Here is a 15,094-nt window from a genome sequence, read left to right on the forward strand (position 1 = left end):
ACATTGTGTAGACAATAGAGGTCATAGTTTTCATCTGATCTTAATGAGTCTTGTATTATTAATAAAATTTAAAGTCTACATGCTTTTTCTTGCAAGACACTAATCGTTTTGCAGTGTTTTAATTATTAACATGGAATGTACCACACGTGTTTTGATTACATATCATATTTATTATTCAGTAATATATCATTCTTGTCGTGTATTAAAAACAAAACTTGGACATGACTTAACAATCAATCGCTGATGTTCGCAACCATTAAGAGCATGCACGTTTAAAAAAAGATTTATCAAATACAATTTTAATAACTGCATTATGCTTGCTCTCTTAGCTAGAACTTCCACTCCTAAAATATTTTCATTTTAATTGTATGTACGGAGGTTCAATCAACAACATAAACAGAACAGAACAATTTATTTAGTAAATCGAGGCCTCCGACCCATCATACATAGCACATTAACATAATATAATATAATTTCAGAGTGGTGTCCATGATACATAACACAATAACATCAAATAATATAGTTTCAAGTTGTGTTATTTCAAAAGTGCAAGCACATGTTAACGATAGATAAATTGAGCGATTACTATAATAGTTATTATAAAAGTAAATAACTTATTCCTTACACGATGTAAGTAATTAATATTTGAGCGGCTGAGCAACTGAACCTTAATCGATATGTCGGTTTAACCGCGTCATACGAAAAAGGGTCTTTTTCTCAAGGCGAATGCGCAGGTTCATGAACTAATATGACATAAGACCCGTTTTTGCAATACGCGGCTCAGTTTTGAATGCACGTCCGATAACACGACAACAGTACGCGTATAAATGAAAAAGAAAAATCTTGATAACAATTACAATGATTATGAAAAATAAAAAACAAGTTGGTATCATTCATGTTATCTGAATTAATCTCCCAAAACTATTTTTGTATTGTTTTGTTAGTAACAAAACTAATATTATAAACACGAAAACTAGGCTTTTCAATGCGGACACACAATAGCCATGAAGTAAAATAGACAAATATTGTAAATTGACTGACAACACACATAATAAAAAACCGTATTGTTCAACATGTTTTAAATTACATTTGTCTTTGACATAATGGTTTTATCATACAAGACCGGACATTATATTTATGTGTTCAAAACACAATAACATAATATAATACATTTTCAAAAGTTGTGTAATATTGTTTATTTTTTTTTAAAGATACTATCATACGTAAGTGTGAATCGCCTGTAAAAGATGGAAAAGGTAACAAGTTAGTTTTCTTATAATGTTATCATTATTTGAAGACATGATATTGTAAAAATCGTTTAATGTCTCTCCAGAAGATTACCACGAGTATAAATATAAATTCCAAACATTACAATACCTATCACAATGAAAACAAGAGGGCCTGAAAGGTCCTAAGTCGCTCATTAGATAACAAGATATTATTGGGACAAATCTTCTGACCAAGTTTCACGAAGATCGGAAAATAAATGTGGCCTCTAGAGTGTTAACAAGGTTTTACTATAGCCATATATGGAAAAATGCCTCGCCCCCTGGCAGCCATGTTTTTCAACCAACCGGCATCATTTTTGAACTCATCCAAGATATTATCGGGATGAATCTTCTGAGAAAGTTTCATGAAGATTGGACAGTAAATGTGGCCTCTACAGTGTTAACAGCATTTTACTACAGACATATTAGGAAAAATGCCCCGCCCCTTGGAAGCCATTTTTTTCAAGCAAACATAATTATTTTCAAACTCATCTAAGATATGATTAAGACCAATCTTCTGACCAAATTTTATGAAGATTGGAAAATAAATGTGGCCTCTAGAGTGTTAACAAGGTTTTACCATAGCCATATATAGTCATATAAGGAAAAATGCCCCGCCCCTGGTGGCGATGTTTTTAAAGCAACCAAAACCATTTTCAAACTCATCCAAGATATCATTGGGACAAATCTTCTGACCAAGTTTCATGATGATCGGAAAATAAATGTGACCTCTAGAGTGTAAGCAAGGTTTTACTATAGCCATATAAGGAAAATAGCCCCACCCCTGTGGTGGCCATGTATTTCAACCAACCGGCATCATTTTTGAACTTGTCCAAGATATTATTAAGATGAATCTTCTGACCGAGTTTCATGAAGTTCGGACTAAAAATGTGGCCTCTAGAGTGTTAACAAGATTCTACTATAACCTTATATAGCCATATAAGTAAAAAATGCCCCGCCCCTTGGCGGCCATGTCATTCAAGCAAACGTAACCATTTTCGAACTCCTCCAAGATATCATTAAGGCAAATCTTCTGACCAAATTTCATCAAGAAATGTGGCATCTAGAGTGTTAACAAGGCTTTACTATAGCCATATAAGGAAAAATGCCCCGCCCCTGGCGGCCATGTTTTTCAACCAACCCGCATCATTTTCGAACTCGTCAAGATATTATTGGGATGAATCTTCTGAGAAAGTTTCATTAAGATTGGACAATAAATGTGGCCTCTAAATGTGAAACAGGATTTTATTATAGCCATATATAGCCATATAAGGAAAAATGCCCCGCCCCTTGGCAGCATGTTTTTCAAGCAAAGGTTACCATTTTTGAACTCATCAAAGATATCAGTGGGACAAATCTTCTGAGCAAGTTTCATGAAGATCGGAAAATAAATGTGGCCTCTAAAGTGTTAACAAGGTTTTACTATAGCCATATAAGGAAAAATTCCCCGCCCCCTCGAGGCCATGTTTTTCAACCAACCAGCATCATTTTCGAACTCGTCCAAGATATTATTGGGATGAATCTTCTGACCAAGTTTCATTAAGATCAGACAATAAATGTGGCCTCTAGAGTGTTAACAAGATTTTACTATAGCCATATATAGCCATATAAGGAAAAATGCCCCGCCCATTGGCAACCATGTTTTTCAAGCAAACGTAACTATTTTCGAACTCATCCAAGATATCATTGAAACCGATCCTCTGACCACATATCATGAAGATTGGACAATAAATGTGGCCAATTATTTCGATATCACCATTTGAACAATGTGTACACAAACGTGATTCAAATGGTAAGTTTAAATGTCTATCAAGTTCAATCTTGAGTTTATGATTACCACTGCGGAATTTTGCAAAAGCAATTTTAAATTTTGTTTGGATATTCATGGAAAGGTATTTCTCGGGATCTAGGTGTGTTTTAAAGTACTTATAATGATAACACCTAATCAAGTTGTGTATGGTGTCAAGCCAATTTTGTGTTTGTCAGTCAATAATCCGTTGTTTGAATATATTAATAAATATTATGTTATCGCCTATTTCTTGATTTATCCATGCATAACCAATTCCGTATGTAAAAAGAAGATTTTTTATTTTAGTGGCCCAACAGTCCCTTCCGATATTGTCTAATGATACAAGCATTAAGTAACAGTTTCTAGGATAACAAGTATTGGGCATTTGCAGTAATTTACACCAATACCTTATACAATTAGTATAGTACGAGATACACATAGGTAGTCTTCCACATTCTCCCAGTGCAATACAGGTGTTAGTGTTTTTATTAGTTTCACATATTTTTCAAAAAAGATTATGAACAGATTTTATTCTTTGCTTTAACTCATAACCCGAGACCTGAGAAGCATAACATAATATTGATGATATCATTGAGTCGAATATTTTAAACATATGCGTTGGTGTAAAGTAACCATATGATTTTTGATACGAATATATTGAAAAAATAGCTTTCTGTGCTTTGTGCTTACATGGCTAACTTATTAAGAACTACTGCCCATGAAAGGGAAGGTGTAAACATGAGCCCCATGTACTTGTAATTTGATGTTGTTTTAACCTGTTGTCCTCTAAAATACCAACGTTCGCAATTTTTTAAGACACCACCTTTACGAAACACGATAATTTCAGTTTTATTTAAATTGACTTCCATTCCAGTACTTTCGCAATATGTATCTATATCATTTAATTGCTGTTATAACTTTTGAACAGTTTCTGCACAGTTTGCTATATCATCTGCAAACATTAAACATAATATATCGGGTATTTGGTTATAAATAAAAATACAAGATCCACATTTTTCTTTTAAAAGGGCAGATAATTCATTAGCGAAAGCATATGTTGACCAATACTAAAATGTTTGTTTCATGTCCAATTCGATTAAATATAACCAGTTTATCATTTTTAACACAACACAATTATCAATTAAAATTAAAGAACATGTTTGCGATGGATATCATGAGATATCAAAAGGTTACATAAAATAAATTTCACAATTTAACGTAGATGGTTGTATGCAGCCGTAATTAAAGTATTAATGGATGTGTTGTTTAGTTTTATGTTTGACCCGTTTTACTCCAAAAAATGATGATCGTTGATTTTAATTATTGCAACAATACTCATCAAACCAGGTGTCGTCATCAAAAAAGCATTACTTTCAATTGACTGTGTATTGATTTCAAAACTCGACTTAACGGTTGTAACGAGCTTGTGTTCAATAAACTTTTTTATGTTACGCTTTTCTTCTTGTTTATGTTGTGCTTTTTGTGTTTAATGAAGACACGCAGGCGTCCAATTTTTGTGCAGAACGCATATTTCGCATATTTTGTTTAATTCGAAAATACTCCATTTTGGGCATCGATCTGTTACCCTCATGGTAGTTGCAATAATTCAACTCTAAGCTTTATAGCCCAATGGGCTGCTTCGAGTTGCAATGCGCTCTCTATTGTCCATGGGTGCAAAATGTTATCAAAAATGCAAGGGTTAAGGAACACTGAAACTGCAAGAACTTATTTAAGTTTACCTATCTAAACCACAAACTCATCCAAATGGTACCATTAAAGCTAGAAATAATTAATTTTATTGACTTAGGTTTTGTTTTGTACGCTGTAGCCGCCATATTGGAAAATTGACCCAATATTGCTTAGGTCGCAGTACATCAATATTTTGCAGGTCGGGTTATGTGCTCCAGCCTATAAAGTCGATAACGATGTGGTATTCGATACAGAATACACTGTTTCAAATTTAAACATAAACATGTCAGCGAGAAAAGTGTGTTGAAACACCGTCGTGTTTTTATAGGGTGCATGCAAAGGATAGCATCCGAAGGTTGCCATTCAGGTAAATTTAACATGTTTATGAAGTTTATTCATTATTTTCCTCAAGGTGTCTCGAACGACGTCTGTTTAGTGAAGCGCACGGATTCGCTGCGCTGAACTGCACCCATGTTTATATAGGGGTGCATATGGACTGCCAGAGCCGCCATAGCAAAAATTATCAAAGGCTCTGGGAATCCGTTTATATGGACTAGTATTTTATATGACTCAAATACTCATATAGGATTCAGGTACAACAATGACAACAATTATCATAAATACAGAAACGCAGCATGACCAACCTTACGAATAAATGAGTTCAACATATTTCATTCAACAAAATCACATTGATAGTTACACTGCATACAATTCTTACCAATTTATGGAATTGAATCCCTTTTCACTTCACGTCCGTCTCTCTCCTTTCCACATACTCGAGCTGTAAATTAGAGCATGCACAAATATATTATGGTGTTTCAACTGAGTGTATAAGTTGCTATTTAAAAGTGAATTTATTTATTTGCTGCCATTCTGAACATTCGCGAAATCATGTGATTTGATCATTAAAGACGTTCAAACCTCAAACGAAATACAAAGAAAACAATGCATTGCAACCGTTTTTAATTACATACAATAAAATACAAACACAAGAACCAATATTGACCACTGAATTTTTAAGCTTAGACACAAAATGTCTTCCAGGTTACAATTGTGGTGTTTATTGAGGTTAGCTCTTCAGTGGGTTTTGCCTGCAATTACAGCAACTACTCACAACGACACTTGACTTATACACTCACACGAGCATCGACTGTAAACCTTGTCAGGATGACAGACGTCGTCCTCGGCAGTACACACTTCGAGGGAAATACTCGTCTGCTGTCTAGTCCGCTGCAAACCAACGATCCTCCTGGGAATACCTACCCCACGCACAGGCTAAACCTCCAGGGCAAGACACTAAGTCACAGGCGAATGCACAGTCTAATACCTACCGTCACAGGCTAATACACTTATCCTCCTGGAAATACTTACCTCAGGGCATCTATCTTCCTGGCAATACTTACCTCAGGGAACACGTCTACACACGTCCGCGGACCGGGTAGCAAGAGAGCATGGTCATCCCATCAGGCATCTGCGTCTATCCGATTGGCTCTACATCATGCAGCATGGTCCCGTCACATGAACGACGCTAGCCGGGTACCACTCTGCAGGGGGGGCGTGACACCGGATGTCACTGGCACTACACTCCCCTCACTTTTCTCTTTTTGGGACGTCCCCCTACTCACAAAGGAATCGTCCCACCGAATGTCATAGTCAGTCCGCCACAGACGTCCCGTCGCACCCGAGGAAGTATATTGACTATCTCTCGGACCCCAATGCCCCTTTCGAAAGCAAGCAAGGCGCCATCACCATGCAACGTACTCTAAAGCCACTGCGCCCAAGCCGTCCCATGCACCCCAAGGAAGTATATTGACTATCTCTCGGACCCAATGCCCCTTTCGTAAGCAAGGAGGGCGCCTTTGCCATGCGATGTACGCCTAGACGCAGCGACCTAGCGGATCTATTACCGTGCCCGGACTCCCCAAAGTCGGGACAACCTAATTGTTTCAAAACTACAGGCACGCCACAACGTGCGCAGAATGGGGGGCCTCATCCCTCGATAGACCACAACCAATTTAATCCATTGGCCGGTTTTCGTGCGACCACCAAGAATATTTTAATATGCATGCATACCCCCAATTAAAGTGTAATACCCTCCATAAAATGTCAGTGATCCCTGGTGTGTAATAAAATGAAAATAGAATGCTAACATTTCAGTATTGATTTATATTGCCGTTCACAGTGTCATGCCGAGAATTGAAAGATACAACCGGCCCAAAGACCCTTAAACAACCCGGAGATTAATGGGCTCGCCCAGCCAGTAAATCCACAAAGCTTTAGCCATGGACAGCCTTCAGCTGTTAACAGTTACACTAAAATTTCACTAAAAACTTATCTAAATAATAATAACCACCACGTTGGGTGACATGCAACAGTTTCTCACGGTTCCTGACATGCAATAGTTCCCCACAGTTCCTGACATGCAACAATTTACATCTTCTAATGGCATAATATACAATGATGACATGTCCATGAGTGGTTATTCAGTGAAATATTAATTAAAGTGGGCTGAAAGAGCTCACAGCTGGATCTGATAAAAGTATTCTAAATGCCTCGCCCTGCCGCCAACTACCCCCTAGTATTCAGCGAGGCGACGTGTACCCATTACGAAATCAGGCGTATTACACTCGCGTGAAAACACACTGTCAGTACAAGTACGAAATAACCTTGAGAATGTCAATGCTTGCATTTCTGCTATTTAACAACAACACTACAATATAAAGAAGTGAAACTCCAGCTGCTGGAGCAGTATTGAATTCTCATTAAAACTAGGGATGGCAAATCTAAGCAAATCCGTAACCGGTTAACCTGTTTTGATATTCGAGCGGTTAACCGGTTAACCGCCTGTCTTTGTACCACATAAATAAAAAACAACATCCGAAAAACGTATAAGTTTATAAACAATTTTTCATATGCTTGTCGGTGAACTGTGATATTTCTTTGTTGTAATATTAGCTTCACGTCATTTACACATAATTGTTGTTCTACATCTTGATCAATAAAAGCTAGTGCAGAATTTGAATTGTGTTGTGTTTTATTAACACCCATTATCATTTAAGAATTACATGCATTAACAGTTTGCTGATTAATTACAATTGTCAATTAGCGAAAATATATTTTGCAACAGCCAAATCGTTAAAGTTTGCAATAGTTGTTAAAACAAAAGTGATCGGGTGTAATCAGTGTCACGCTTTATTGATTTTTATCAAGAAATGGTAGTCAAAACAATGGAATACTTCACGGCACGTGCAAATTGTTACATGTCATATCATGCAAAAAAAAATGTAATTGACTCGCTTTCTGAGCCAGTCATCTTTTTCGGAGTATTTACATAGCAGTCCAGTGATGTCAGCTTTACTGGAAATGGCTCACATCGAAATTCAGAACAGAACAGAACAGAACTTTTATTTTCACCCAAGTATATAACATATACAATAAGGGCAATATAACAAAGTACAATTTTTATAACAATATTTTGACTTCCGATAATTTAGCAACAACAGCACATATTATCCAGCGAGGGTGGGGGTATTCAGAATGAGCATATATAAATATATTGACTACGAGAATGTGGGAAAAGTTAATCAATTTTACAAAATTACAAAAAACACCAAATTATCATACATAGTGAGCAATGCATGAGAATGAAATAACGGTTCGTAATTGTGTAGCCTAATTTGTCGAGGATTCTAATATTATTAGTGATCTTTAACCTTAATTATGCGGGGTTGTCTTGTTCACACGTCACTTAACTTTGCACGCGCTGTTACCGATAGCAGTTTTCAGGAAAGTAAAATGTTTATTCAAAGACCTATAGATAACATTATAGGTTATCTATAGGTCTTTGGTTTATTTAAAAAGTGCAGGTTAAAACAGTGCGTTTAAGGCGATAATGCAACTTGCAGTTGGTAATTTTAATTTCTGTATTCGGAATAGTTGCAGACATGTTTTTTCGTGATTTATTCGCTCGACTGCACCCGCACAATGAAATTTGCCAATGGGCGATTGGATAATGTCGGAGCAACCCGAGGCCATGATAGCTGTACTTCTCAAGGACACAATAGATAAGGTACTACCGTTAGGATTAAGCAAATTGTGTGTACTGCATGCAAAAGGAATGAGCAAGGCCTAAGCGGTATCAAGAGGTGATTTTTTGTCAACTTACTATTATAATGGTGGTATGAGTCGGCTTATTTAAAACAAAACGATAATTCGTGAATCGAGACGGTACAAAAATATGAAAATCACTAGCAAAAGGAATTGTTATAAGTTAAAAACTGATATTATTATTATTGCAATATATTCTATGATTTTTTAATTTTTTTTTTATATTTTTTTTTTTAGCTGGTTTTCCGAGAAAGTATTTGTTTAAGAAGCCAGGGTCATGAAAAGCAAATAAATATATGTACAGATTTTTAACATATCAGAATGATGCAAAAGTAGACGTAGTCATGATATATAAATTATCAGTAAGCGAGTGAAATAAAGGATATAACAAATTTATGTACATTTCTCACATTGATACACATTTTAAGTATTAACAAGTAATTAAATAAGCATAAACGTTCCTCATGCTTAACAATTAATGTTTTTAACGGTAAAGTACAGATGTACATAGGACTGAAAATGTGTCATGTAAATTGAATTTATGGAATTTATTTAATTTCAAGTAGGTAACTACAGTCAACTTTCTATTATACTGGTGGTATAAGTCGGCTATTTAAAACAAAACACAAATTTGTAGATAGAAATGGTACAAAATTATTAAAAATCACTAGCAAAAGGAAATTGTAATAAGTTATAAACTGGTTATTATTATTGCAATTTATTCTATAATTTTTTGGCCGGTTTTCCGAGGAAGTATTTGTTTAAGAAGCCATGATCATGAAAAGCAAATAAATATATGTACATATTTTTAACATATCAAAATGATGCAAAGGTACACATAGTCATGATATATAACATTATTAGAAAAACACAACCAAATTAATATAATACAATCATCAATTAGCGAATGAAATTAAGAATATAGCACATTTATGTACATTTCTCACACTGATACACATATTAAGTATTAGCAAGTAATTAAATATAACTTATAAGCATAAATGTTCCTCATGATTTAACATTATTAGAAAAACCCAACCGAATTAATATAATACAATCATCAACTAGCGAATGAAATTAAGAATATAGCAAATTTATGTACATTTCTCACACTGATACACATATTAAGTATTAACAAGTAATTAAATATAACTTATAAGCATAAATGTTCCTCATGCTTAACAATTAATGTTTATAACGGTAAAGCATACATGTACATAAGACTGAGAATGTGGCATGTAAATTGAATTTATTCAATTTCAAGTAGGTAACCACAGATTATACAGTAGTAAACGGATGTAAGAAAAAAGTAGACTCTTTGAAGAAGCAGTAATGTAGTTATTATCATTAAAGGGAGACTATTTAGACAATAATGTGCCCTAATTAATAATAAAAAGGATGGCTATACAGGTTTTGAAATGAAATTCATTTCCAAGTACATAATAACGCATTAGATCGAGACTTAACAAAAACTAACAATCAATTAGTGCACTGTAGTAGAACATATACTATAATTTGGTGGTCTGGTGGCATTTGTATTTATAAACAAATGTGTACTTGTATTGAATCTTTGTTAGCGTTTAAATTTACTGAATATAAAGCGTATAAATTTGCTTGTATTGTTAAGTAAAGGTAAGGATTCTGATGATAAGAATGAGCTAAGGGAAGCATTATGTGTGTCATTACCTAAGAATTGTTCTCTTTCAGTATTAAAGAAATCGCAGTTAAGGAGGTAGTGGTGTTCGGTGCCAACCTGACCCGAATTACATAGCCTGCAGACTCTATCTTCAAATGGGGTTCCGTCGTATCGGCCTGTCTCGACTGGAAACCAGTGGTTAGCAGTCCTGAATTGGAATAGGTAAATGTATTCTTTTTTGGTGAGTTTAATAAGGTAGTTTTCAAGGGATGGTGATTGTTTGAAGCTGGTATATATTTGTCCTTTGTGTGTTTGCTGTAATTGGTGGTGCCATTGGGTTTTGAACTGAGTTAGTAACTGTGATTTAACTAAGCGGTGGATATTAATTTGGTTTATTTGAAACTGATTATCCCATATGCTACTTTGGTTAACTGATGTGAGTATTTCTTTTATTTTGTTTGACCATTTAAAATTTGAGTTTGGGAGGTTCATCATGTACTTATAAATCTGATGTGATATTTTCTGTTCTTTGCCCTGTTGAGTTCTACACCAGAAGGAGATCATACGAGTTTTAATATTGATTGCAATTGGATGCCTGCCAAGTTCACTGTATAGAAAAGATATAGGAGTAGATTTTCTGGCTTTAGTAATTTTTCTGAGGAAGTTGTTGTGTACTCTCTCCAGAATGTCTATGTTTTCAAAACCAAATATTTCTGAACAAGAAATTGGTTGCACTGTGTGGTCGAAAAGTTTAAGGATTAAGTCTATGGGAAGTTCTGCGTTGTTTGCTCGGATATATAATAGGTGCATTGCTTTTGTTGCTTGTTCAGCTAGGTGTTTTCTTGCGTTTAGGAAAGAGCCATTGCTGGAGAGTGTTATCCCTAGGTAGTGGTAACGGTCAGTTATGTCTATGGGATGGATGCCAAGTGTGAAATGAAAGTTTTGAAGTTGTCTAGCACCGAAGATTATAATTTTAGTTTTGCTGAGGTTTATTTTTAAATGCCAATTCTCACAGTAATCATGGAAAATGTTTAAGCTATTTTGGAAGTCAGTTTTTGAGTCAGAAATGATAACAGTGTCATCAGCTTAAAGTAATATAAGTAGTTTTAGCCACAAAGTTAAGTCTTCAGGATTTGTAAGTTCTATGCCGTTTGAGCCTTGGAGGTGCATATGTGTTTGCAGATCATTAAGGAAGAGGGAAAATAGGAGAGGGGACAGGTTTTCACCTTGTCTTACGCCAATTTCTGATATGAATGGTTCAGATATGTTACCGTTAAGTGAGATACTAGATTTGATGTTGCTATACATGTTTTTAACTAAAGTGAGAAATTTACCTGTTATATTTTGTTTGATTAGTTTGTGCCAGAGGCCAGTACGCCAGACTTTATCGAAGGCTTGGGAGAAGTCAATAAATGCGCAGTAAAGTTTTTGTTTCTTTTTTTTCATTAATTCAATTAGTGAGTGAAGTGTAAATATGTGATCAGAACAGGAATAGCCTTTTCTAAAGCCAGCTTGATTTTCATCTAGGATATTGTTTTCATTTAAGAACTTAGTTAATCTGTTGTTAAGTATTGAAGTAAAAAGTTTGCCAAGACAGCTGAGGATAGTTATGGGTCTGTAGTTACTAGGATCTTTAGGGTCACCTTTGTTTTTAAATATGGATATTATAATTCCATTGAGCCAACTTTGTGGGATGAACCCGGTTTCTAGTATGTAGTTAAATAGTTTGCAATAAACAGGCATAAGTAGATGTTTTGTGGACTTTATGTATTCGTTAAGAATGTTGTCAAATGGGCTAGGAGTTTTTCAGTTTTTAAGGTTTGAAATACATTTTTCTATTTCTTCTTTGGTGATTGTGGAATTAAATGTGGTGCTTGTATAATGTGATTGGTCGTTTGTGTCATTGAAACGGTTGTCATTGATAGTGTTTGTATTTAGTTCTTTGAAGTGTTCCTGTAATTCTTCTAGAGTTGGTGTAGTTGTGATTTTTGATTTTGGTTTTAGTTTGTTAAGATATGACCAATATTGTTTGGGATTTTTGTCGGACATTGATCGAAGTTTGTTTGACATGTTTTGTTTGTTTGCATTTATATGGTGGTTCATTGTTTGTTTGTATTTTTTGCTGGCGTTCGTCATTTCTTTTTTGTTAAATGTGGTTTTGTTGCTATTATAAATTTTTTTGGCAGTATGATACTTTTTGCGTGCTTTGAAACATTGAGGACCAAACCATGGTTTATTGTTAGCTGAATGGTTATTTTGAAAATGTGTTTTATTTTCAGGGAAGGTGCTGGTGGATGCTTGATGGAAGACTGATTGCAGCTCATCAGTTATGTGCTCTATGGTCTGCTGCAATTTGGGGTAAGTATCCATTTGGTTAAGTATTTGGTCAATCTCATTAGGGTTGATATTGCTAACAAATTGGCTGGCGAGATCAGGTTTCCATTTTGGTTTTTGATTGGTGTAAATTTTACTTTTTGGAGTTATATTTGGATGATTGCTATGTGATATATTTATTGACCATGAGAGTGCATTATGGCCATCCGAGAATATTGGGTCAGTTTCAATGATTTGAAATTCCGAAACAAAATAGAAACAATCAGATGAGGCAATAACATAGTCTATTGTGGATTTATTTCTGAATGTAAGCATATCGTGATTATTTCCAGAGGTTAGTCTACCGTTTAGAATGAAAATGTTGTTGTTCTTACATAAGTCTATAAGACGGAGGCCAAGTGCATTTGTTCGATGGTCTTGAGAGGTGCGGGCAAGTGGGACGGATAATTTTTCAAGAGTTTTGTATTTGTCTAGTTGACTCTGTATGTCGTCATCGATATCGAAAATGTCATTTAAATGTGGGTCAGTGGTTATGTAATCTTTCATGCTGCCTACTCTGCCATTGAAATCACCTGCAAGAATTACATATTTATGGTCACTACATATCTGGGAGATTTCATTTTCAAAGGTCATAAATTCATCGTCGTTAAAAAATTTAGAGTTTTCGGGTGGGACGTATACAGCACCAATGACAATATTTTCGTCAAGCATCGTTAGAGATTTATCAATAGAGATCCAAAGGGCATATTCGCAATTTGACTTTAAAATGTTTATTGAGGGTACAAGCTTGTGTTTAACAAATATACCAATGCCACCAGACTTGCGTTTATATTCTTGCTTTCTATGGTTCGCAAAATAATCATAGTTATTTATCTTTATAATATCGTGTGTATCAGTGTGAGATTCACAGATACAAAATATATCATAACAACCTATGAAATCAGTGAATTCCTGGTAATTTAGTCTTTTCTTGATGCCGCTAACATTTAAAGTTCCTAATTTTATGGTGTTTACTTTCAGGTTGGATGAGGGTTCTGTCCCCCCACTGGCCTAATGGCTATGGTTGCTGTCTGCTGTGGTCCTACTATGGTTATTGGACTGTGGAGTGTCCCTAGAGGGCACACGGTTATCAGTACGCGCAGAATCCCAGGGGCGTTGGATGCTGGGCACAGATGACTGGGTGTTCAGTGGAGTTCTGGGAGATACTGGAGGATGATTACGAGCATGAGCTTTTGAAGAATTAGGAGAAGCAGACTGCGAGCGTCTTGATACGTGTTCGGAATTGGGAGTTGGAGTATTGGGAGTGATGACCATAGTTGTTTTCCTCTGGTTAGCAGTGGTTGTGATAGGCTCTGGCGGGATATTGTTCCTGGCGCTTTGGGGAGGAGGGACACTGTGTGCCTGATTCGACCGTGGTACTTCGGGGATCGTGGCAGTTGGAGTAATGGGAGTGGCGACCGCAGTTGTGTTCCTCCGGTTGCCAGAGGTTGTGATAGAAGCTGGCGGGATATTGTTCCAGGTGCTTTGGCGAGAACGGAAACTGTGTGCCTGACTCGTCCCGAAGACTTCGGGGATTGTGCGAACTCTGTTACCGTTGAGAATTGAGTTCCAATCAGGATATATGTCCTCGACTACCCTTCCATCCATAACTATTTTTGCAGGGAAGACTAGTGCAATTTTGCTGCGTGGATTACTTTCACGGAGTTTTTTGTATTTTGGCCAGAGCGTTTTCCGAGCTTGTGAGATTTCTTTAGGGTAGTCTCGGTTTATGCTGAAGTTTGACCCTGCTAAGTGTTTTGCATGAGAGAGAACATCTACTGTGTCTTGAAAGTTCAGGAAGTTCACAATGATACCCCTACTGTTGCTTGGAGAGAATCTTCCAAGGCGGTGGGCTCGCTGGATTATTGGACGGTGCGTTATCTGGAGCTGTTCGTCAAGAAATTGACCTATGACATCAAAACAGTTTTCATTTCTTTGTTCACCTATTCCACCAAATATGAGGTTATTTCTTCGGCTCCTTGCCTCGATGTCAATGGATTTGTACTCAAGCAGTTTTAAGCGCTGGTCGTGTTCGGATAGTGAGCCTTCTATTGATGTCAATTTTGTATGCATCTTTAAACATTCATCAACCTTGTGATCGAAATTCTTCATTTGTTCAAATATTTCTGTAACTTTTCCATCAAGAGATAATTGCTCAAAGTCATTTTCGTTTGTTATTACTGCACCATTGCTACACTCACCACCTGTGTTTATTCTAGTCCGCTTCCTATT

The 15,094-nt window shown here is 36.0% G+C and overlaps 1 long non-coding RNA gene across 2 annotated transcripts; it reads left to right on the forward strand.

The window, feature by feature from the left end:
* The first annotated feature begins 8,584 nt into the window (after positions 1-8,584).
* Positions 8,585-15,026, forward strand: LOC127851595 (uncharacterized). Of its 2 annotated transcripts, none has more exons than XR_008035835.1 (4): positions 8,585-8,815; positions 10,561-10,711; positions 12,769-12,847; positions 13,844-15,026. It is a non-coding gene; the product is annotated as an uncharacterized LOC127851595 (long non-coding RNA). The 2 variants fall into 2 exon arrangements; XR_008035836.1 differs by having other exon boundaries at positions 8,772-8,891.
* Positions 15,027-15,094: the final 68 nt, after the last annotated feature.

The sequence above is a fragment of the Dreissena polymorpha genome, chromosome 11, assembly GCF_020536995.1.
Source record: "Dreissena polymorpha isolate Duluth1 chromosome 11, UMN_Dpol_1.0, whole genome shotgun sequence".
NCBI classification, from domain to species: domain Eukaryota; kingdom Metazoa; phylum Mollusca; class Bivalvia; order Myida; family Dreissenidae; genus Dreissena; species Dreissena polymorpha.